Here is a 25,762-nt window from a genome sequence, read left to right as displayed (position 1 = left end):
ATGGTGTGACCGTACTTTGTGCAGTTCTGGTCACTTCATTTAACAAATGACATAGCAGAATTAGAAAGAGTACAGAGAGGAGCAACAAAAGTGATAAAAGGCTCCATGATGAAGAAAAGCTTACAGGTTAGGGCTCTTCAGCTTGGAGAAGAGAAGATTGAGAAGGGAATACAGAACTTTATAAAATTCTGAGTGCATTGGAACAGGCACACGGAGAACACTTATTTACCCTTTCAAATACTAAAACAAGGGAATACTTTATGAAATAACAAGCAGATTTAAAACAAATGGTAGAAAATATTTTTCACTTAGCTCATAAGCAAGCTATTGGGATCTGATGCCAGAGAATACGGGCAAGATGATTAGCATGGCAGGGTTTAAAAGCAGTTTGGACAAGTTCCTGGAAGAAAGTCCATAAATAAGCATTCGCCAAGCTGACTTGGGAAAGTCATTGCTTATTCCTGGGAGTAAGCAACCAGAAATAGATCAAGTTTTTAGAATCTGTTTGGTGTTTATAACCCAAACTGGCCGCTGTTGGAGACAGGTTACTGGGCTTCATGGACCTTCGTCTGACCCAGCATGGCATATCTTATGTTCTTAAGTAGGGCTTTGCGGGGTCCATATTCAACAGGATTTAGCCAGATAACTCACAAATTAACTGGCTATATGCTGATTTTGATTATTTTAGGAATTTATCTGGCTAATCTAAAATTGAGACAAACTAAAATATATATATACACCACTGTGAACAGCGATCCTCTTAATTCATAAACCAATCAAGAACAAAATATTGCTCTGACGCTGTAGAACAATTTTTTTTTTTTTTTTACAATTTTTCCACATGAATCATGTGTCAATTTTGAATGAAGGTATATTCAGAATTAGAATTTTGATTGCAATACCTACACTCAAAATGGGTCTGATAGATGAATAATCAAGATTCATTGAAAAATTATCAGACCCACTTTTTCAGTCATGAATTTAAGTTTTGTGAGAACAGTTGTGTCTACTCCCCAGTTGTAGAGTAATAGACTTCTGAGAAAATTACAGATTTGGTTAGCTTTCCATCCCAATTCCTTAAACTACTTTTGAATATTTACCAACTGATTACTTTGCAGGCCATTTGTAATTAGGTATACAATGATATCCAATTCACATGCCTTTGATATTTCTCTAGCTAACCTTTCTGCCCATCCCTGTAGGCTGAGGCACATAGAAAGCTAATGACTTGCCTCTCCCTTTGGTTACTTCCTAGTTCTATACAGTTCACTTTGAAGTCCTCTATTAGAATTTGTTTTTCTTTTGGGATTCTCTGCTTTCTCTTTTAAGCTCTTTACTACAACTGTAATCCCTGTGCCCCACAGAGGTTGCTTCTGCAATACAAGGGTGTGATAAACTTTTCGTTGATTAGCAGGATATGGTGGGCACCTGTAATCCATAGACAGAGTTCTTCCTGAGCCAGTAAGAAGATGGATTCACCTCCTCTGTGGAGGATTCTTCTCGTATTTAAAGTTTCATTGAGAAACAAATAAGAGGAAAAAGTAGCCGGTACATTTTTTCCCAGACAACATAACCTGTCACAGTCCTTAGATGTACACCACAAGAAAATTGTTTGAGTTTTCAAGTACCTTTAATCCTAAATATATGAGATGGAGGTTTCTTTGCAGGTGGTACAGGGTACAGCAGTCCCCGAGTTGTTCTTTTATTTAAAAAAATATTTTTTTATTGTAAATCATCAATAAGAACATAGTACGTACCAGAAAATTACTCCCAGTAACAGTTATCATCAACTCTCACATTTCAGCAAGTAGTCTTTTTAATGAACTAAATCAGATCTAAGTCTGATGATTTCTCTAAGTCAGACAAGACAATATCTAAGCTTTCACAAGGTTTGTCTGAATAGCACAGACCCACAGATATAGCACTGTACTAGTCCATTTCTCCTCCATTCAAGTGAATGTCAACTCTAGAAAAAGAAAAAAATATATATATATACCAGAGTGTTTTGCCTTAATGAGAAGGCACACCTAAAATTCTTACTGCCAATCAGTGACCAGTCATTATATAAGAACAAAAGATATGTCATTCTGGGTTAGACCAAGAGTCCATCAAGCCCATTACCCTGTCTCCAACAATGGCCAATCAAAGTCACAAGTACCTGGCAAGTACCAAACATTAAATAGATCACATGCTACTAATGCTGACAACAAGCAGAGGTTATTCCCTATTGATTAATAGCAGTTTATGGACTTCTCCTCCAGGAACTTATCCAAACCTTTTTTAAACCCAGCTATATTAACTGCTTTAAACACATCCTCTGGCAAAGAATTCCAGAGCTTGATTGCGCGTTGAGTGGAAAAGAATTTTGATTTATTTTAAATGTGCTACTTGCTAACTTCATGGAGTGCCCCCTTATCCATATATTATCTGAAAGAGTAAATTATCATTTCACATTTACCTGTTCGAGTCCATTCATGTTTTTGTAGACCTCTATCATATCCCCTGACAGCTGTCTCTTCTCCAAGCTGAACAACCCTAACCTCTTTAGCCTTTCCTCATAGGGGAGTGATTCTATCCCCTTTATTATTTTGATCACCCTTATCTGTACATTCTCTAGTGCAATTATATCTTTTTTGAGATGTGGCGACCAGAATTGCACACAGTAATTCAAGGTACAGTCTAACCAGTGAGCGATACAGAGGCATAGCAGAGTTGCTTACCTGTAACAGATGTCCTCCCAGGACAGCAGGATGTAGTCCTCACGTGTGGGTGACGTCATTGGACAGAGCCCTATCACAGAAAACTTTTCTGTCAAAGTTTCTAGAACTTTTGCCTGGCACACTGAGCATGGCCAGCATGCCATGATCCCTGCAGCAACAGGGGTCTCCCTTCAGTCTCGTTTGTAGCAAAAGGTGCAAGCGAAAAAATAAAATAAAATAAAATGTTTCAGACCCAACTCCGCAGGGTGGCGGAGTTCTCTCAGGACATCCTGCTGTCCTGGGAGAACACCTGTTACAGGTAAGCAACTCTGCTTTCTCCCAGGACATGCAGGATGGTAGTCCTCACATGTGGGTGATTAGAAAGCTACAGGCTGACTTATATTTGTGTGGACCAACAGCATACAACTTGTGCAACAGGCACAACTGGCGTACTGTTGGGAAAAATGAGGCAGCCTGAAAATCACAGCAGATTGGATGTGGAAGGAGTTGGGATTATACTGGAAATAAGTTCAAGCTGGATTGGCCAAAGGCAGAGTCTTGATGTCTTCCTTGTCCAGAGTAATGTGCTGCAAATGTGCAAAGAGAGCTCCATGTTGCAGCTTCACAGATCTCAGCAATCGGTACCGAACGATAGTGTGTGCTACTGAGGTTGCCACGGCTCTTACTGAGTGCGCCTTCACTTGTCCCTGGAGAGGAAGGCCTGCTTTTTTATAGCAGAACTCGATACCGTCTGCTAGCCAGGTGGAGAGAGTTTGTTTGCCCACTGCAACTCCTAGTCTGTTTTTGTCAAAAGAAACAGTGTTAGGTGGATTTCCTATGGACTGCAGTGCGGTCTAGGTAAAATGCAAGCGCACGTTTACAGTCCAAGGTGTGTAAAACCCTCTCGCCCTGGTGAGAGTGAGGCCTTGGGAAAAAGTTGGGCAAGACTATAGACTGATTCAAGTGGAAGTCAGTAACCACCTTGGGAAGGAATTTAGGGGTGAGCACATAGGACCACTCTGTCATGTAGGAACCTTGTATAGGGTGAGTATGTGACAAGTGCTTGTAACTCACTAACCCTTCGAGCAGATGTAATGGCTACTAGGAAGAGAACTTTCCACGTAAGAAATTTAACATCGCAGGAGTGCAAAGGCTCAAACGGGGATTGCATGAGCCTTGTAAGTACTACATTTAGGTCCCATTCAGTGACTGGTGGTTGTAGAGGGGCTTGAGTTGTATTAGGCCCCTCATAAATCTACTGACAAGTGGTTGCACTTTTACTGGGGCATCCCCAACTCCTTTGTGGTATGCTGAGATAGCACTCAGGTGTACCCTCACTGAAGAAGTCTGGAGACCATGTTCTGCAAGGTGCCAGAGATAGTCTAATAGAGATGGCGCGGGACAGGAAAAGGGGGTCGATATCTTTTTGCGTGCACCATGTGGTGAATCCTTTCCACTTAGAACGATAGGATTTTCGTGTGGAAGGCTTTCGTGAGGCTACATGCACTTGAGAGACATCAGTTGAAAGGTTGAGTGGTTGGAGGATCAAGCTTTCAACATCCAAGCTGAGAGGGATAGGGTCTGAAGGTTCGGATGGTGTAACATGCCTTGGTTCTCAGTTATGAGAGTGGGCGCTGTGCCCAGGCAAAATGATTCTCTGATCGAGAGGTCAAGAAGCATGGGAAACCATACTTGTCGAGGCCAATACGGGGCTATGAGTATCATTGACCCTTTGTCCTGTTGTAGCTTCATGAGAGTATTGGATATCAGCGGTATCTGGGGATACACGTATAGGAGGACTGTGTTCCAGGGGCGAGCGAAGGCATCCTTGGTTAACTTGTTTTGTTGCCTGTGCAGAATCTGTCCACTTTGTGATTCAGTTCAGATGCACAGAGGTCTAATGTTGGTTGACCCCAGCGTTGGAAAATTCTGGTAGTTACCACAGGATCCAGAGACTACTCATGGGGATGGAACTGTCGGCTGAGGCGATCTGCTACTACGGTCTGCATGCCTGCCAGATAAGTGGCCCGTAGAATCATGGAGTGTGCAAGGGCCCAGTCCCAGATCTGTGCAGCTTCTTTGAAGAGGAGATAAGAGCCTGTGCAACCCTGCTTGTTCAAGTACCACATTGCAACTGTGTTGTCTGATTGTATGAGAACAGTCTTGTATGAAAAGCAGTCCTTGAATGCATATAGAGCATAACGTATAGCTCGAAGCTCTAGGAAGTTGATCTGAAACATTGCTTCGAGCAGTGTCCAAGTACCTTGAGTTTGAAGATTGTTCACATGAGCTCCCCAACCCAAGGTTGATGCGTCTGTGGTCAAAGTTATCTGTGGAACTGATTGCTGAAAAGGTAGACCTGTTAGCAAGTTGAGTTTGTTCGTCCACCAAAGCAGCAAGAAATGTAACTGGTGGGTTACTTGAATCTGGGACGAAAGTGGTTGAATGGCTTGGAGCCATTGAGATTTCAAAGTCCATTGAGTTATTTTCATGGCCAGTCTGGCCATAGAAGTGATGTGGACCATGGAAGCCATGTGTTCCAGCAATTTTAAGAATTGATGGGTTGAGGCTGATTTCTTAGTGCGCAGAGATACAGCTAGACTGGAGAGTGTGTCTGCGCAGTCATTGGGCAGGAAGGCCTTTGCCACTGTGGTGTACAAATCTGCTCCAATGAAAGTCAGGAGGTGAGATGGAGTCAGTTGGGATTTTTGGTAGTTGAGAAATCCCAGAGAGTGCAGCAAATTGATAGTGAGCTTGAAAGCGTCAAGAGCTCCTTCCATGGATTGCCTCCTGATGAGCCAGTCATCCAGGTAAGGAAAGACATGTATGCTTTTCTTGCGTAGATGGGCCGCAGCCAATGCTAGGCACTTTGTAAATACTAGGGATGTGAATCGTTTTTCTAACAATTGAAAATATCGTACAATATTTTCAAAGTTGTCAGAAATTGGGGGCTCCCCGACACCGATAGGAAAACCCCAGGAAATTGTTCGTGGGGTTCTCTTATCGTTTTGGGGGAGGGCGGGAAAAACAGCACACATAAACAACCCCTAAACCCACCCCAACCCTTTAAAACAGATCCCTTAGCTTCCCCCACCCTCCCAACCCCCGCAAAAACTTTTTAGAAGTACCTAGTGGTCCTTTGGGGGTCGCAGGCCATCCAGTGCTCCTACCATGTGACAGGGGCCGGACAATGGCATGGATACCCTGTCACAGGGTAAGGGCAAAGGGCCATCGGCGCCATTTTTATTAGTGGCAGCCGACGGCCCGAGAGTGGAAGATCACTCCTGGGACCCCCACTGGACCACCAGGTACTTTTAAAAAGTTTTGGAGGGTCAGGAGGGTGGGGGAAGCTAAGGGATCTGTTTTAAAGGGTCGGAGTGGGTTTTTTGTTTATTGGCTCGGGCGCAGCCGATAAAAAAACAAAACGATTGGACCGCATGAAAAAAATTTCACGATGTGAATCGGAACCAATTCCGGTTCGGATTCACATCTCTAGTAAATACATGGGGTGCTGAGGCCAGTCCAAAAGGAAGGACCTGGTACTGAAAGTGCTGATGTCCCACGAGGAAACTCAGGTACTTACAGTGAGGTGGAAATATTGGAATGTGAGCGTAAGCGTCTTGAAGATCCAGAGAACAGAGCCAATCTCCTTTTTGCAGAAGGGGAAGCATGGTGCCCAAAGACACCATTATGAATTTTTCCTTTTCGCAGAAATTTGTTGAGATTGCGGAGATCTAAGACGGGTCAGAGGCCGCCTGATTTCTTTGGGATGAGAAAATAGCAGGAGTAGAACCCTCTGCCCTGCTGTGCTCGGGGAACAGGTTCCATGACCCTGGCACCCAGAAGGGTGGACAGTTCTGACTCTAGAAGACCTTTGTGATCTTCATGCATCCACAGAGGATTTAGTGGTAAGTCTGGGGGGTACCATGAGGAAGTTTAGATGGTATCCCTGGGTTATGATGGATATAAACCCATTGGTCTGAGGTTATGTTGAGCCAGTTGGTCATGATGTGGCGAATTCGACTTCTTACTGGCAAATCTGGTTTTGGATTTATGGAGGGACTGCTGTTCTCTGGATATGCCTCAAAATCTGGAGGCCTGGCCTGTTTGTGGCGGTGGCTGAGGCCTGGATGTGTTGCGTCCGTCACTGCCCGACGTCTCCACCCCACCCATCTTACCTCTGTGGCGACTCCCTCTTTGCTTGTTGGATGTTTGGCTGCCGCGGCGTCATCTTGCCGCCCTCCCCCGGTGTCCCCGGACCGGCAAGACGCTGCACTCCGCCCTGTTTCCCAGAAGCCTAAGGGCGCGCACGCGGCACGGCCCCAACTCAAGTATCAGCAGTGGCGCGAACCTCAGGGGCGTCCCCCTGAGATGACGTCATCCGCACCAGATATTTAAGGTCTCTGAATTCGCTAACTAATCGAGTTAGCAAGGATTCCAAAGGAAAGGTTTTCTTACGCTCCTAGCTAATCTGCCTCCTCGGACTTACCAGGGGTACCTGCTCCTCGGGGGCCTCTTTTCTCTTTGCCTTTCAGGTCGCAGTCTGGAACCGGTACTCGCTCCTCGAGGGCCCATCTTCTCGGACCTGCTTCTGAATACCACGTCTGCTAGGAAGTCATCACTGCCTAACACACCAGTGAGTTATCATCCTTCTCTCAGAGCTTTCCCTGGAACCAGGTACTCGCTCCTCGAGGGCCTAATCCATTCCAACTCCTGGCCTGCTTCAAGAGACTATTGTGTGAGTGTTACCATCAAGGTTCTATTCCTGAACTCTGCATACCCTGCCTACTCACTATACTTAGTTTCTCTACAGCTCTGCCATCCTGGGATCGCTGTTCCAGTATCTGAGGGACTACAGCCCAGCCAGGCGCTTCCATCTCACTACTGCCAGCTCTGGTGGTTCAATATACTGTTTAATAAAAGAACTAGTGTGTGTCTGTCTCCAAACTCTAAGCCTGACTGGTGGTCCTTCTCAGGATCTTCCCCCGGGGGCGTGGTCATCTGCCACTGGCCCAAGGATCCACCCACAACTATCCCAAACAATAACAGGATGTCTTGGGCTGTCGAGGATGTTTTCTCTGAGATGGTCTAGTTGGCCTCTCGTGAGATGCAGGTGGATAGTATCTGCGTGGTCGATAAAATTGTTTCCTAGGGTCCCTTCTAGTGGATCTTCATGCAAAAGAAGGGGCCTCGGTAGTCACTGAGGATAATTGTCGCAGTGTCTCATTATGGTCTTTTAATTGAGCCACTGCATCTTGTCGCCGAATAGGTTTTCACTGTTACATGGCAAATTGGCAAGTTTGTCTTGGACTTCAGGTCTCAAGTCAGAGGCTTTTAGCCAGGCCCATCTCCTGCCGCTGATTCCTGTCACTGACATGCGAGAAGCTGTTTCAAAGGAGTCTTACGCAGCACGAACTTCATGTTCGCTAGCCTTAAGGCCTTTATGTAGTATGGCTTGTTGCTGTTGCGGAAGAGTCAGCTATTCCCTGAACCTGCTTCCAGAGATTTCTTTGATACTGTCACGTAAAGTTGGTATGCAGCTATGCGTAACACTAGCATAGAATCTTGAAACATCTCATGACCTAAGATATCAAGGAATTTTTGGTCCTTGCCAGGAGGTGCTGAAGAGTGTGGTCGCAGTCTTCTGGTCTTTTGTGTAGACTCAACTACCACCGACTGATGGGGCAGTTGTGTTTTTTGGAAACCAGGAATATGTTGGACAAAATAAGTCACATCTGTCCTCTTATTCACAGGCTGAACAGCACAAGGATGTTCCCAGAAACAATGTTGCAGATCTGCTAGCACTTTGTGTACTGGTATAGCCATTACTGCTTTTGGTGCATCCACAAATTGGAGAACCTCTAATGTTTTGTGGCTTGTGTCTTCTTCTGTAATAAGTTCAAAGGGAATTGTCTCTGACATCTCCCTAATAAAATTGGCAAAGGAGAGATCCTCTGGGGGAGATTTTCTCCTTCCTTCTGGAGAAGATGGATCTGATAAGATATCCTCCATGGATGTGTCAGTGTCAACATCTTCCCATGCGTCAGAAAAGATCTCTTGTCGAGATCCTGAAGGACGGAAGATTGGTACGGTAGGACGGGTTGGCACCAATGGATCCTTTGATGGCCTCGATGGAAGATGTGGTGGCACAGATGCAGGTTTCGGCGGCACTGAAGGCATCGATGGAAAACGAGGGCCTCTCGGTCCCGATAGCCCTGATGGACCAGGCATCGGTTCTGGCATCGGTGACAGAGGACTGGAATCCGTTCGTTCGTCATCTGAGAATCCCGGAATGGGAATCGGAGATTTCAGAGGCTTTGCAGGTTGCTTTGCTATCAGTGGCCCGGGTTGTGTTGGAAGGGCACCGATGAGTGTATCCAGCCTGGTTAGCAACGGTGCAAATATCGATTGCTCTGGTGTCGGTGCCGGTATAGAGGCCGGCATCGATGGCTGTAGGTATCGGAGAGCATCGAGCACTGCCTGGCAGATGAAACAGTCCAGTTCCTCCCTGAAAGCTGTTGTGGCACAGATCCCGCATCGGCTTCGATGGCTGTCGAGCCGCTTATGAAGAAGACACGGGTAGAGGAGCCTCCAACACTCTCTCCACCTGAAAAACCATGGCGATCCCCACCAATATTGGTGCCGGGTACTGAGCCCCCACAGGTGGGTGGCAGGCTAGGCGCTACTGGCACCTCTCCACAGGGACCTGTGGGGGCTCAGTACCCGGCACCAATATTGATGGGGATCGCCATGGTTTTTCAGGTGGAGAGAGTGTTGGAGGCTCCTCTACCCGTGTCTTCTTCGCAAGTGGCTCGATAGCCATTGAAGCCGATGCGGGATCTGTGCCGGCACCGGGAGTCGACTCGCGTCTGTGCCGGTGCTTCCCTTGGTGCTCGGTCTGGTCTTTACCCAGCACTGAGGTAGATGATGTGGATGCCTTAGACAAAGTCAGTGACGGATGGTCACTGCTGCCCTGGTGCTCCCGGCGAGGTTTTATGACTAACTTTTTCGATGGCCCTGCCGGTGACAATTGGGTGGACGTCAATGGTGTCAACTTGATTTTGAACAGCATCTCCATCTTGTCGAGGTGAGCCCGCCTACCCTTCAGAGTCATCTGGGCACAACTTGGGCAGTTAGACACATCATGTGATGAGCCGAGGCACAGCACACAGACATCATGTGGGTCGGTAATCGACATGGTTCAGGGGTATTCTGGACATTTTCAGAAACCTGTTGCCATAATGGTAGAGGATGAGGCCCAAAAACGGTCAATGTCCTGCAGACACCGAAAAAGGTGGGGTTGGGAATCAACCGCGAATAGTGAACTTACTCACCGAGCGATGGAAAAATACTATCCCAATGGGAGACCCCCTATGAGGGAACATTTTTTTGAAGTAAAATACTAATTTTTTCCATGAGGAAAATTGCGTGAGAAATTCTCACAGAGCTCCTAACCGCGAGGCAAACTGCAGCGTGGAAAAGACTGAAGGGAGACCCCTGTGGCTGCAGGGATCATGGCATGCTGGACATACTCAGTGTTTCAGTCAAAAGTTCTAGAAACTTTGACAGAAAATTTTTCCGTGACAGGGCTCCGTCCAGCGACGTCACCCACACGTGAGGACTACCATCCTGCTAGTCCTGGGAGAATATGACATCCTCCATTTTATTTGCCATTCCTTTCCTAATAATTCCTAACATTCTGGAAGCATGGTGGGCTAAAATGAGGACATACTTACAAGCTTCAGCTACAGAACCCCTGCAGAATTATTTTGAAGTACAAGGCAATTTACTCTAATCCTAGTGCATTTATCTTCAAAACTTCAGCAAAAATAGAGGTTCCAACCTTTCCCCCCCAAAGCAAGAGAAAATTAAGCACAGACTCTACTTTATGTACATGAAAGTCCCTGCAGGAAAGGAAAGCCTGCCCTCTAACTGTTAGATACACTCCTCTAAGAGGATATGGAAGTTGGTGAGACTATAAACTATACCAAGTTGAAAGCAAGTCTCATCAGCCCAAAAGCAGATAAAAACAGTCAAAGCTACTTTAAAACTTCGAAGTTAGCTAGCTACAATCAGGAAATCCAACTTGTTCTCAGGAAATCTGGAGGCAAATAAGCCCTGGTTAACTAGAAACCCCCATGCCCAAATACAATTTGAAATTAGCAGTTGACCTATCCAGCTTATACGGAAGCACATAGAACAAAAGGTAAGCAGTGCCATCAGTTATTAACAGAGTCTACGGGGTTACTGAGAGGGTAACAGATGTCAGCATACCCCAAGTTAGCAAACCAGAGCCAAGCTAACATCCAAATTCTGTTGATCTATCCAAGTTCCTTCTATTTTTACTTTGAGTCCTGAATAGAATCGAGCCTCTGGTTTGACTGAAAGTCTGGATATAAGCCAGGTTTGCCTACCTGCCATGACAGCTGTTTTTCTTCTCTGTTGGCTCCATTTATTTTACCATGAAGGAAAATTCTCTCTCTTGCTGCAAGCAACCTGCAGTGTATCTATGCTAATATCTAGTAACTTTTAAGAAACACATGTTAACATTATTAAAAGTACTTACTCAAACAGTTTAATACTCCAATGTCCAAGTCTCTTCTTAATGCAGGATTCTTTGGTTTTTGTTAAAACTGCAAACAAGCCAAAATAAGACACAATAAGTATTCTTATCATACATAAATTGGAAAGCCTATTTTTTTTTAATTCACTTACGGAAAAATGTGCTTGTGTTAATTGCCCTTCTCAGCTGGGCTATAAGAACACCTTGGCTTTCACAATATACATACTTTTAGCCAGATTGTGAAGAGGCAGACGTTTAGATGCAGAAGGAAAAAATACGCAGTAAAACTTTAGATTATTACCCCATTATATCTACTGCTCTGGCTACACAATTAGCAATTTAGATGCGTAAATTGGCTGCCTGGACATTGCCTTTCCTCAATAGGGCTAAAAGCATGCGCATCGTTTCACAATGCACTTAACTATTTAGTGGAGGTGTTCCCGTTAATATGTTTGAGCCAAAAGAGGAAATACCACATGCGGGTTGGATTTTCCAATGTATGTATATTATTTCCCATGAAAAACACCTACACAAAATGCAGGGTGCCTATGTCCACAAGCAATTAGCACCCGTGGTAAGTTGTATAGCAAAAGTACATGCACACTTTCACTTTAAGAATCAGTGCAAACTCGATGAGTATAAAGTACCTATGACCTATGTCCCAACGCAGATAGCATGAAAACTGCCCCAACACCGTATAGAAATAAATATACCAATGTACAATCACAGTTTGAAAAGTGATCTATAAGAAATGGTCAGGCCTAAGCAGGTCCTTCAAAGAGATATTGTTTTAAAAACTACAACTATATATTTTTTTCCCTGCATAACTTAACCAATTTAATACTGAATAACACTGTCCTCTATACTGGTTCTCATAAGCCACCGAAAGACTGGGATTGCAGGACATATATCTACCATGAATATTCATTTGTTTGTGTATTTTAATCTTCCTGAAAATCAGATCTGTTGATGGATTATGAAAACTGGAGTTGGGGACCACTGCCTAAGTAGCAAAGTGAAAAACTGGTTTAATCTAGGAAGCAGTAAAAAGCTGCCCTTTCAGTCAGTACTAACCCGCTAACCTATTTCAGAGCATTTCCAATGCATTCAGAACAGAAAGAAATTTCAAGATGACATGGAGTTAGGTTGGCAAACAATGTTCTCATTTAAATCATTATGGGCCAGATTCACTAACATTTTTTTTTCTTCATAGACACAGGAAGGGAGAAAAGTCTCAGTGAGATTTGGGGTCTAGAAAAAAGATGCTCACCAAGGGGAAAAAGATATTTACAGTAGTGTCTTGCTCTGGTTCATTTGTGTACTAGAATGCTGCCACAATTTATAATTAACTGACCACTTCTATTTATTATTTTGTGCTTCAGTGAAGTGTTATTTTTCTGAATATGCACCTGAAATTTGCGTAGCTCTAACAGTCACATCATATGATATTGTCATGGTCAGAGCAACCGGAATTCTTTAATAATTCCCCTCCCCTCCCCCACTCCCCTTTAGAAAAATATTAGACGTAGCTGTTAGTGACAAATTCAATTTAAGAATTAAGGCACAGAAAGGGTACGGATATGTGCTGTTCACATATCCTTCCCATGCTACATGTCAAGCCACAGAGATGAGTAACCTTTGCAGGAAGGGCATGGAGAACAAAAATTACATGTAACCCATCAAAAACCTTAATAAATGCTAGAACGTTTTGGCATCCTTCGGCTGTGGCTATCAGGGGCAGCAGAGGAATGAACCTGAGAGGTAGCACCAAGGACACTGGCAGCAGTATCAGAGCTTAACACCACTGTCTGTATGGTGTCAGCACTAACATCTGGGATACCGTGAGTGCGATGGATAACAGCAGCATAGCCCCCACCCTAGCCAAAGGCCGCACTAACATCTATGTTTACATTATGATGCACAGTATTTTAAGCTAAAACTCATATTTTATGAGCTGGTATCAAAATACAGTAATATAATCAATACTCCTTATCCTGCTGCCGGTTTCATTGTTTAGCTATGTTCTTAGTTTTCAGACTTCTTATTTCAATCAATCCTCTTATCCCTTCTCAAAATACTTGCCACTAATCTCCATAGTAACCATAAGAAGCCAATTATAATCTCTGCACGTATCCAATATTTCTGCCTCCGTTACGTTTTTCTATCCATGGTGCTTGAAAGGTAAAACTTGACCAAAGGTACATGTCACATATGAGACTGCCACAGCTGTGCACTGTAACTTTCTTTAGCCCCAAAGTAAGATGTGTGCCTTAAAGATTTAGGGCAAACAGCCAAAATTCTGGAACCGTGAAATTGTTTTTCAACCCTAGTGTCTTTTCCTGTTCGGAAATCCCTCTCGCTCACAGCCATTTTATTTCTGTGGCTTAGAGATAAAACACTCATAGAAAAGTCATTCCGTTACAGCAAATAAAAGCCAAGGACAATATACTTTTTTTGGCCCCTCTCCTCTACCTTCTTACTTATTGTTCAACTGCTGTGGTGGCCTATACAGTCCTCATTCGTACTTCAAGTGGTTCCCAAACCTGTTCTCAGGGACTCCATTTGGTTGGGAATTCAGGATCTCCCCAATGTATACACATAAAACATTTCCATACGGTGGAGGCAATGTATGCAAATACAGCTCATGAATATTCATTGTTTGATATCCTGAAAACCCAACCAGAAGGGAATCCTTAAAGACAGGTTTAGTAACCACTGTGTTGCATCATTAAAGCTCCTCAACTACAGTGCACACAGCACTGTGATATTTAGCTAGTAATAGTGGTAAGGTACACTGAGAACAATTATTAATGCCTTCTCCAATTTTGCTTAGTGTTGCATCTTCTAATTTTGCAGTAACTCCTCATTCTTTATCTCAAGCACATAGTCAATAAACTACTACTACTACACAGTGCACACACCAAGGGGAATTTTCACATGGATCTAGCAAGCTAACTAAGGGAAATCTGACCTGTTTAAGTCAACCCACAGAAATAGCAGATGCAAATATGCAAAGATACTTTTTAATCTTATAACTTTATAAATATTTTCAAAACCACAAACTATCTGGGTAGTTTGTGCTTAAAAATCTGCCAAGGACCCATCCAGTTGCTAAGTTCCAATGCCACACCCTGCCATATGGAGGAAAATGAGTTCAAATTCCTGGCTCCGGTCTTCCACGTTTTAAGTTGGCCAGTACTGAGAATGCTGTGGAGGCACCAAACACAGCTCCTAGGGTGAAGTAGTCCTACTCAGCATGCAATGGTGACACCTAGTGGCCAAATTTAGGGCCCAGGATTTCAGGGTTTCAGAAGACCAAGGACTGAAGTAAGTTGGAAGGGGATATACAGTAGGGGGAAAAACTCCCTGCAAAGTTGCGAATAAAGCGTCACATGCTAGATCCCAGCCCTGGTTCCATCTGAGCTGGAACACCAAAGGAGCAGGAGGTAACTGCCAGATAAAAAAAAAAAAATCTTCCTAATTTTATAAGGGTACTACCCATATATATTGCAAATTGGGTGGGATTTTGAAAATGACCCCAATAAAAATCACTACATCAAATTTAAAATTTAGATACCTATAGGCAATTTAAGTCCCCCATCCCGTCATTCCCCCCCCCCCCCCCCCCCCCGATATTAGGGAATGGTGTAGGTGAAAGTCTCAAAACTTGCCACCACCACCACAGATTGCCCCTTCCCAGTTCCTCTTCTCACTTCTTCCTGGTCTCTTTGCAGTGGGATCAGTAGCAGCAGCAACTCCTAGACCAAAAATTAGCATGTGGTCTATAAGGCTTTGGGTGCACACAGCTGATCCCACCCCTTCTTCCCACATGGGTTTCCTGTCACCAAGAATTCCAGTTAAGAGAGGATGGCACAGTGGCAGGCTCAGCTGGTGACATGGCAGTGGCATCCGAGTGCCGATGAAAATTTGGCACCAGGGGCAGTTGCCTACATTGCCTATACCTAAATTCAAGCCTTATTCATCTTCCTCTGTTGAAACTAACATCTTCCCAGATCTGTCCCTGAGAGCACTTCCAACAGATCTGGCTAATCTCTTCATGATCAGATTCAAGATCAAAGAAGTGTCTCTCTGATATCCTGATGCACTGAAGGGAAAACCGTATATATAAAAAAAATGTGTCCGTGGGCAAAATGCTTAGTACATCAGACCCTGAGACTCTGAACATCTTCCTAGTGTTTTGGTATAATAGATATATGAGTCATAGTGCATATAAGGAGAGTCCACTATTTCCACCAGCCTCAGAGACAGAAAGTCTCAAAAAGAATGGCATAGTGCATTTTTTATGGACCAACATGATGAGTCATTATGATAAGACCCATGAAATATTGTTACATAAGAACATAAAACTTGCCATAATGGGTCAGACCAAGAGTCCATAAAACCCAGTATCCTGTTTCCAAAAGTGGCCAAACCAGGTCACAAGTACCTGGCAAGATCCCAAGGGGTAAATTTATTTATTTAGACTTTTTATATACCGTGTTCCATGTATAGATCACAACAGTTTACAAAGTGACATTCATAGCTATAACTCAAACAAACAATGATTGGTTACAAAGACAGGCATTAATATCTATCAAGTGAAATTATCTAGTATGTATTAATAATTGATCTAGTACTTAAGGCAATGAGTATGGAAAATTAAAATGAAATGATAGTTTCACATCTTAGATAGAGAGTTTTGAGAATCTTACTGTTGTGATCCTGCTCGCGGCAGGCCAGCCCAGCCCGACCCCCGACGTCATGTTGTCGGCACGGCAGGCGCCGTGCTGGGATTTCCTGCAGCTGCAGGAGGCCGCCATCGAGCCGGCGTGGCAGGAGCCATGCCGGGGATCTTCCTTGCTCCTGTCTCCACGGTCCTGAGGCTGCCATCTTGCCACTCCTGCGGCTGCCCGAGGCTGTGCCTGCCTCTTTTGCCGTGGCAGGGAGCCAGGGACTTCAGCCTGTCCCATGGCCGGAGGTCGCTGACTTCATCTTCTTCGATGCGGCCCAGAGGCCGCAGTCTTCGGTGGCAGGGCGCCACCTTGCTCCACTCTCCTGAATGGCAGGACGCCACCGCTTCAGCATCGGGGCCTGCACAGCCCAGCTTCAGCTCCTCCTCGACTTCAGCATCTGCAGGGCCGCTGTCCAGGGTCCTGCAGACTTCCTCTTCCTGCCTTCCCTAGGCGCCTGGCCGCTTCTCTCTGCCCTTCTTGTAGGGCCAGTGAGGGAGTGGGTCCTAGATGACATCACTTCCTGGATCCATCTCTTCAGGCCTATAAAGAGGGTCTGGCTTCATCCCCAAGTTGCCTTTGCAAGGAGTATGTTCCTCCTTAGGACTCCACGCCTTCCAGCTCCTCCTAGGCACTCTGTTCCATGTGGATCCCGAGTCTTCGTCTAGATGTTCTTCGTTCCTTGATCGCTTCTCTTCATCCTTGATCCAGATGTTCTCCTGATGTCTTCTGTGTCCTGATGTTCCGTTCCAGTCCAGAGGTTCCCGAGGTTCCGTCTTCCTGTCCCTCGTGGTCCGCGACCAGCCCGGCTGGGCTGGTAGGGTGCGTAGTGGCCCAGTGGATGGTGACCACCCCCACTGGGGTGAGTAGGGCACTGGTGGGGTTCCTCCATCTCACGGACTGAAGATCCTCATCGTCCATCTGAGTTTCATCTTGGATCTTCATCCTCAACCCATCTGAGTTTCGTCTCGGATCTTCACCCTCATATATCTTGAACTCTAATGTAATTGGGTCGATGTCAGCTTGTTGCTTCACCTCCGAGGTCCGCGACCAACCACCTGGGGTATATGGGGCGCATGGCATCGCAGCACTCCTTCCAAGCCTGAGTCTTCGTCTACGCCAATGTCTCCGTCCGCCCTTGTCCTCTGTCTGGCCTGCCACCCTTACTGTTACCCAGCGGCAGTCCAAAAGGGCTTGGAACGATCAAAGGACTGTTCAAGAGACCATCATTGCATTTATGGTCTCACCTGAGTGTGCAGACTCTGTAGAGGTTCTCCATTCTCAGTTACCAGATTTGGACAATCTCGCCGCAGGGGCACACATCTCTTGTCCCGCGCTGGGGAGCGCCCCCTGGTACTCCCTTCCATCCGCAGCGCAACACTAACATTCTCTCGTTTGGTTTATTCTACATGATTTGATTATTATCTTTTGTCCTTCTTGTCTTTGTTGCTCTGTATATTCTGATGTTTTAAAGTATATTCTGATGTTTTTAAGTTAGTTTATATGTGTTTTTGAGTAGCCATGCTTTTAACTCACTTTTAAATCTCTTTCTATCTGGTACAATACGTAGCGTCTCAGGCAGAGAATTCCAGAGCTTTGGACCAGCTATGGAAAACACATGATCTCTTATTTGCATCAGATGTGTGCTCCATATTGTGGGAACAGTTAACAGTCCTTTATTTTGAGATCTTAGTGTTTGCTGCGAGTTGTATGGTTTTAGTGTCATGCCTAACAAGCCAGTGTTATTGGAATGAATGATGTTTTCTCAGTAGAAGGGAGTGGGCAGTGGAGTGCCTCAGGGATCTGTATTGGGACCCATACTTTTCAATATATTTATAAATGATCTGTAAAGAAATACAATGAGTGAGGTAATCAAATTTGCAGATGATACAAAATTATTCAGAGTAGTTAAATCACAACCAGTTTGTGATAAATTGCAGGAAGACCTTGTGAGACTGGAAAATTGGGCATCCAAATGGCAGATGAAATTTAATGTGGATAAGTGGAAGGTGATGCATATAGGGAAAAATAACCCATGCTATAGTTACACAATATTAGGTTCCATATTAGGAGCTACCACCCAAGAAAGAGATCTAGGCGTTATAGTAGATAATACTTTGAAATCGTCGGTTCAGTGCGCTGCGGCAGTCAAAAAAGCAAACAGAATGTTGGGAATTATTAGAAAGGGAATAGTGAATAAAACGGAAAATGTCATAATGCCTCTGTATTGCTCCATGGTGAGACCACACCTTGAATACTGTGTACAATTCTGGTCGCCGCATCTCAAAAAAGATATAATTGCGATGGAGCAGGTACAGAGAAGGGCTACCAAAATGATAAAGGGAATGGAACAGCTCCCCTATGAGGAAAGACTCTAAAGAGGTTAGGACTGTTCAGCTTGGAGAAGAGACGGCTGAGGGGGGATATGATAGAGGTGTTTAAAATCATGAGAGGTCTAGAACGGGTTAATGTGAATCAGTTACCATATTTTTCGGACTATAAGGTGCACCGGATTATAAGGCGCGGCTCAGAGCCTTTTTTTTTAATCGGTTGCGCCGACCCTTTAAAACTACGGTACTTTTTATTATCCCCCCCCAACTAAAACCAGATAGTATTATTACAGGATGCGGTGATTTACAAAAGCATTTCCCTGGGTTAACAGCTTGACTGAAATTTGACTGCTTTGTACCCGGTCAGAGCATGCACAGGACCAACAATGCACGTACCTTTACACATTGGGAAAAGCAGGCGGGCTCAGAGACGGGGTTAGGCTGGGGGGGGGGACGGGACAAGAGCATGCGAAGTGTTGCATTTTCAAAACTACATGGACTGTTTTGGAGGGGAAAATGTATCTTCAGAAAAAGCAGCTGCAAATCTCTGTGGGCAATAGCCAAAGGGAAAGTAGGCAGCGACAGGCAGATCGGCAAGGCCAAGAAAAAGATTGCATTAACGCGCTGATGCTCCTCCTCCTTCCTGCCTGTGCATCCCCGGAAGTAAACGTTGCCGGAGCCGTGTGGGCAGGAAGGAGGGGAAGCATCAGCGCGTGCAGAAGTGGAGCAGCACTTGCGTTTACAGACCGCCGCGAATCGCAAGTCGCAGCGGCCCGAGAAGAAGAGGAGGCCCGGTAGCAGGGCCACTGCAGAGCCCATCCTGCAGCGACCCGCAAAGAGGAGGCCTAGAGGTGAGTGCGAGCCTGTGCTTGAGAAAAATTCATATATAAGGTGCACCGGATTATAAGGCGCACTTCCGATTTCTGAGAAAATCGTAGGTTTTTATGTGCGCCTTATAGTCCGAAAAATACGGTATTTACTCTTTCGGATAGTAGAAAGACTAGGGGGCACTCCTTGAAGTTAGCATGTGGCACATTTAAAACTAATCAGAGAAAGTTCTTTCTCACTCAACGCACAATTAAACTCTGGAATTTGTTGCCAGAGGATGTGGTTAGTGCAGTTAGTATAGCTGTGTTTAAAAAAGGATTGGATAAATTCTTGGAGGAGAAGTCCATTATCAACTATTAATTAGGTTGATTTAGAGAATAGCCACTGCTATTATTAGCAACAGTAGCATGGGAATAGACAGTTTTGGGATACTTGCCAGGTTCTTATGGCCTGGATTGGCCACTGTTAGAAACAGGATACTGGGCTTGATGGACCCTTGGTCTGACCCAGTATGGCATGTTTTTATGTTCTTAAGAACTATTTGCCTGAGTACTATCAAGCAATAGCTATTTCATAATAAATTATCTTTAAACATAAATAAAACCAAGCTGATTCTCCTTAGTCCTTAGTAGATTCTCAGTGGTCAGCCCTCCCACTGAATTTTATTTGGACATAAATTCCTGATAGCTCAGCAGGTTCTGAATCTGGAGGTTTTACTTGAGGGGATCATTCAATAAAAGCCCATTACCCAGAGTGTGACAAGGGCTGTCATGTTTAAGATCTGTATGTTTAAATAGTTAAAGACTTTATTTGCAACCGGTCAGTCTTCCTATCCTTTTTGGACTTGATTACTATAATGCTTTATATCTTAGCATTTTCCAACCGGTGTGCCACAGCTATAGTTCTGGTGTGCCGCAACAGTCTTCAATTTCTCCTTCCCCCACAACTGCTGGAATTATTAGGAAGGGAATGTCATAATGCCTCTGTATCGCTCCATGTTGAGACCTCACTGTGGGGTAGATTTTATAACATGCGCGGCGTACATATGCACCCAATTTTGTAACTTGCGTGCACAAGTTATAAAATCCGGGATCAACACGCTCAAGGGGGTACACAATTGTGCACCTTGCGCGCGCCGAGCCGCTCTGCCTTCCTCTGTTCCCCTCCCCCTAACCTTCCCTCCCCTTCCCCTAACCTTTCCCCCCTCTAGCCCTACTCTAAGCCCCCCAAAATCTTTAATTTACCTTTTGCGCCTGCCTGGAGGCAGGCGCAGGTTGAGCGTCAGCAACCTGCCTGCACACGATCCTGTGACACAGCGGCAATTGGTCGCTGTGTCAGAGGCCTCTGGCCCCGCCCCCCTCTTTTGGCAAGCCCCAGGACTTACACTCATCCCGGGGCTTTACGCTCGTTGCCGGGCCTTTTTAAAATAGACCCGGCATGTGTAACCTTTTTAAAATCCAGCCCTTTGAGTACTGTGTACAATTCTGGTTGCCGCATCTCAAAAAAGATATAGTTGTGATGCAGAAGGTATAGAGAAGGGCGACCAAAATGATAAAAGGGATGGAACAGCTCCCCTATGAGGAAAGACTAAAGAGGTTAGGGCTGTTCAGCTTTGAGAAGAGACTGTCGAAGGGGGATATGATAGAGGTCTTTAAGATCATGAGAGGTCTAGAATGAGTAACTGTGAATCGGTTATTTACTCTTTCGGATAATAGAAGGACTAGGAAGTACTCCATGAAATTAGCAAGTAGCACATTTAAAACTAACTGGAGAAAGTTCTTTTTCACTCAGCGCACAATAAAGCTCTGGAATTTGTTGCTAGAGGAGGTGGTTAGTGCAGTTAGTGTAGCTGGGTTTAAAAAAGGTTTGGATAAGTTCATGGAAGAAAAGTCCATTAACTGCTATTAATCAAGCTGTCTTAGAGAATAGCCACTGCTATTACTGGCATCAGTAGCATGGGATCTTCTTGGTGTTTGGGTAATTGCCAAGTACTTGTAGCCTGGATTGGCCTCTGTTAGAAACAGAATGCTGGGCTTGATGGACCCTTGGTCTGACCCAGTATGGTAATTTCTTATGTTCTGGTGATGATTTCAGTGGGTGTGAGATGGGGGAAAAGGGAAGAGAAAAGGTGATGATGCGGGGAGAGAATGAGAAGGGAAGGTAATGATGCTAGGGGTTGGGGGGAAGGAAGAAAAGGAAATTATGATGCCATGGGGGTGGGGGATAGGGATGATCAGGTGAGCCTAATGCCAGGTGTGCCACAACACAAAACATTTGGGGAATTACTGGTCTACCTGATGGCTTCCGTCCAGTGGAGAATAAAATTTAAAACTGCAACACTAATTCACAAGATGTTGAACATGCATAAGAACATAAGAAAATGCCATACTGGGTCAGACCAAGGGTCCATCAAGCCCAGCATCCTGTTTCCAACAGTGGCCAATCCAGGTCATAAGAACCTGGCAAGTACCCAAAAACTAAGTCTATTCCATGTTACTGTTGCTAATGGCAGTGGCTATTCTCTAAGTGAACTTAATAGCAGGTAATGGACTTCTCCTCCAAGAACTTATCCAATCCTTTTTTAAACACAGCTATACTAACTGCACTGACCACATCCCCTGGTAACAAATTCCAGAGTTTAATTGTGCGTTGAGTAAAAAAGAACTTTCTCCGATTAGTTTTAAATGTGCCCCATGCTAACTTCATGGAGTGCCCCCTAGTCTTTCTACTATCCGAAAGCGTAAATAACCGATTCACATCTACCCGTTCTAGACCTCTCATGATTTTAAACACCTCTATCATATCCCCCCTCAGTCGTCTCTTCTCCAAGCTGAAAAGTCCTAACCTCTTTAGTCTTTCCTCGTAGGGAAGCTGTTCCATTCCCCTTATTTTGGTAGCCCTTCTCTGTACCTTCTCCATCGCAATTATATCTTTTTTGAGATGCGGCGACCAGAACTGTACACAGTATTCAAGGTGTGGTCTCACCATGGAGCGATACAGAGGCATTATGACATTTTCTGTTTTATTCACCATTCCCTTTCTAATAATTCCCAACATTCTGTTTGCTTTTTTGACTGCCGCAGCACACTGAACCGACGATTTCAATGTGTTATCCACTATGACACCTAGATCTCTTTCTTGGGTTGTAGCACCTAATATGGAACCTAACACTGTGTAATTATAGCATGGGTTATATTTCCCTATATGCATTACCTTGCACTTATCCACATTAAATTTCATCTGCCATTTGGATGCCCAATTTTCCAGCCTCACAAGGTCTTCCTGCAATTTATCACAATCTGCTTGTGCTTTAACTACTCTGAACAATTTTGTGTCATCTGCAAATTTGATTATCTCACTCGTCGTATTTCTTTCCAGATCATTTATAAATATATTGAAAAGTAAGGGTCCCAATACAGATCCCTGAGACACTCCACTGTCCACTCACTTCCACTGAGAAAATTGTCCATTTAATCCTACTCTCTGTTTCCTGTCTTTTAGCCAGTTTGCAATCCACGAAAGGAAATCACCACCTATCCCATGACTTTTTACTTTTTCTAGAAGCCTCTCATGAGGAACTTTGTCAAACGCCTTCTGAAAATCCAAGTATACTATATCTACCGGTTCACCTTTATCCACATGTTTATTAACTCCTTCAAAAAAGTGAAGCAGATTTGTGAGGCAAGACTTGCCTTGGGTAAAGCCATGCTGACTTTGTTCCATTAAACCATGTCTTTCTATATGTTCTATGATTTTGATGTTTAGAACACTTTCCACTATTTTTCCTGGCACTGAAGTGAGGCTAACCGGTCTGTAGTTTCCCGGATCACCCCTGGAGCCCTTTTTAAATATTGGGGTTACATTTGCTATCCTCCAGTCTTCAGGTACAATGGATGATTTTAGTGATAAGTTACAAATTTTTACTAATAGGTCTGAAATTTCATTTTTTTAGTTTCTTCAGAACTCTGGGGTGTATACCATCCGGTCCAGGTGATTTACTACTCTTCAGTTTGTTAATCAGGCCTACCACATCTTCTAGGTTCACCGTGATTTGATTCAGTCCATCTGAATCTTTACCCATGAAAACCTTCTCCATTACGGGTACCTCCCCAACATCCTCTTCAGTAAACACCGAAGCAAAGAAATCATTTAATCTTTCTGCGATGGCCTTATCTTCTCTAAGTGCCTCTTTAACCCCTCGATCATCTAACGGTCCAACTGACTCCCTCACAGGCTTTCTGCTTCAGATATATTTTAAAAAGTTTTTACTGTGAGTTTTTGCCTCTACTGCCAACTTCTTTTCAAATTCTCTCTTAGCCTGTCTTATCAATGTTTTACATTTAACTTGCCAATGTTTATGCTTTATCCTATTTTCTTCTGTTGGATCCTTCTTCCAATTTTTGAATGAAGATCTTTTGGCTAGAATAGCTTCTTTCACCTCCCCTTTTAACCATGCCGGTAATCGTTTTGCCTTTTTTCCACCTTTCTTAATGTGTGGAATACATCTGGACTGTGCTTCTAGGATGGTATTTTTTAACAATGACCATGCCTCTGACATTTTTTACTTTTGTAGCTGCTCCTTTCAGTTTTTTTCTAACAATTTTTCTCATTTTATCAAAGTTTCCCTTTTGAAAGTTTAGCACGAGAGCTGTGGATTTGCACACTGTTCCTTTTCCAGTCATTAAATCAAATTTGATCATATTATGATCACTATTGCCAAGCGGCCCCACCACCGTTACCTCTCTCACCAAGTCCTGTGCTCCACTGAGAATTAGATCTAAAATTGCTCCCTCTCTCGTCGGTTCCTGAACCAATTGCTCCATAAAGCTATCATTTATTCCATCCAGGAACGTTATCTCTCTAGCGTGACCCGATGATACATTTACCCAGTCAATATTGGGGTAATTGAAGTCTATCCAGAAAAGACCGAAGCAAAAAAAGCCTTGCACATACGCAAGTAACAGAGTACACTGGTGCAGGAAAAATTATATCACCACCAAAAATTCCACAAAAGTCTTTTATTGCACTTCAAAGCAAAATCAGGTGAAACAGTGTACATTTGAGAAGACTTTAATGTACATGCTGGTCCCTCCCGATGCAGCCTAGCGAAACACGGTCCGTGTCGGGGGATCGCTTTAAAGTATGTGTCCTTTAATTCGTGGAGTTGCCGTCACTGCAACACTGTTTCACCTGATTTTGCTTTGAAGTGCAATAAAAGACTTTTGTGGAATTTTTGGTGGTGATATAATTTTTCCTGCACCAGTGTACTCTGGTAATTGAAGTCTCCCATTATTACTGCACTACCAATTTGGTTAGCTTCCCTAATTTCTCTTACCATTTCACTGTCCGTCTCACCATCTTGACCAGGTGGGCGGTAGTATACCCCTATCACTATAGTCTTCCCCGACACACAAGGGATTTCTACCCATAAAGATTCAATTTTGTATTTAGTCTCATGCAGGATGTTTATCCTGTTGGACTCTATGCCATCCCGGACATAAAGGGCCACACCTCCTCCCAGGTGCTCCTCTCTGTCACTGCGATATAATTTGTACCCCGGTATAGCACTGTCCCATTGGTTATCCTCTTTCCACCATGTCTATGAGATGCCAATTAAGTCTATGTCATCATTTACTGCTATACATTCTAATTCTCCCATCTTACTTCTTAGACTTCTGGCATTAGCATACAAACATTTCAAAGTTTGTTTTTTGTTTGTATTATCATTCTGCTTTTTAATTGATAGGGATAAGTTTGAATTTTTTAGCTCAGGTGAGGTTTTAGTTACAGGCACTTGGACTGCTTTTCTAATTATTGGAACCTCACTGTCGGGATGCCCTAATTCTAATGCATCATTAGTATCCTTTAAAGATACCTCTCTCCGAACCATGCGCTGCTGAGCGACTGTCGGCTTTCCCCTTTGTTCTATTTTAAAAGCTGCTCTATCTCCTTTTTAAAGGTTAGCGCCAGCAGTCTGGTTCCACCCTGGTTAAGGTGGAGCCCATCCCTTCGGAAGAGACTCCCCCTTCCCCAAAAGGTTCCCCAGTTCCCAACAAAACTGAATCCCTCTTCCTTGCACCATTGTCTCATCCACGCATTGAGACTCCGGAGCTCTGCCTGCCTCTGGTGACCTGCGCGTGGAACAGGGAGCATTTCAGAGAATGCTACCCTGGAGGTTCTGGATTTAAGCTTTCTACCTAAGAGCCTAAATTTGGCTTCCAGAACCTCCCTCCCACATTTTCCTATGTCGTTGGTGCCCACATGTACCACGACAGCCGGCTCCTCCCCAGCACTGTCTAAAATCCTATCTAGGTGACGCGTGAGGTCCGCCACCTTCGCACCAGGTAGGCATGTTACCAGGCGATCCTCACGCCCACCAGCCACCCAGCTATCTAACATTCCTAATAATCGAATCACCAACTATGACGGCCGACCTAACCCTTCCCTCCTGGGCAGTAGGCCTTGGGGAGATATCCTCAGTGCGAAAGGACAATGCATCACCTGGAGAGCAGGTCCTTGCTACAGGATCCTTTCCTGCTGCACCTGGTTGGTGCTCTCCCATCGTGAGACCTTCTTCCTCCAAGGCAGCACCAGGGCTGCCAGTCTGAAGTT

At 44.4% G+C, this 25,762-nt stretch overlaps 1 protein-coding gene across 3 annotated transcripts in view; it reads right to left on the bottom strand.

Annotated features, from left to right (window-relative positions):
• The window catches only part of THRB (thyroid hormone receptor beta), a 462,866-nt gene that overhangs the window by 265,153 nt on the left and 171,951 nt on the right, over positions 1-25,762 (bottom strand). For all 3 annotated transcript variants that reach the window (XM_029589453.1, XM_029589455.1, XM_029589454.1), the window contains exon 3: positions 11,266-11,332. The gene's annotated coding sequence lies outside the window, so the exon portion shown is untranslated. The remainder of the gene's footprint in view (positions 1-11,265; positions 11,333-25,762) is intronic.

This window comes from Rhinatrema bivittatum, chromosome 2 (genome assembly GCF_901001135.1).
Source record: "Rhinatrema bivittatum chromosome 2, aRhiBiv1.1, whole genome shotgun sequence".
In the NCBI taxonomy this organism is placed as follows: domain Eukaryota; kingdom Metazoa; phylum Chordata; class Amphibia; order Gymnophiona; family Rhinatrematidae; genus Rhinatrema; species Rhinatrema bivittatum.
This window is presented reverse-complemented; position numbering and strand designations above follow the sequence as displayed.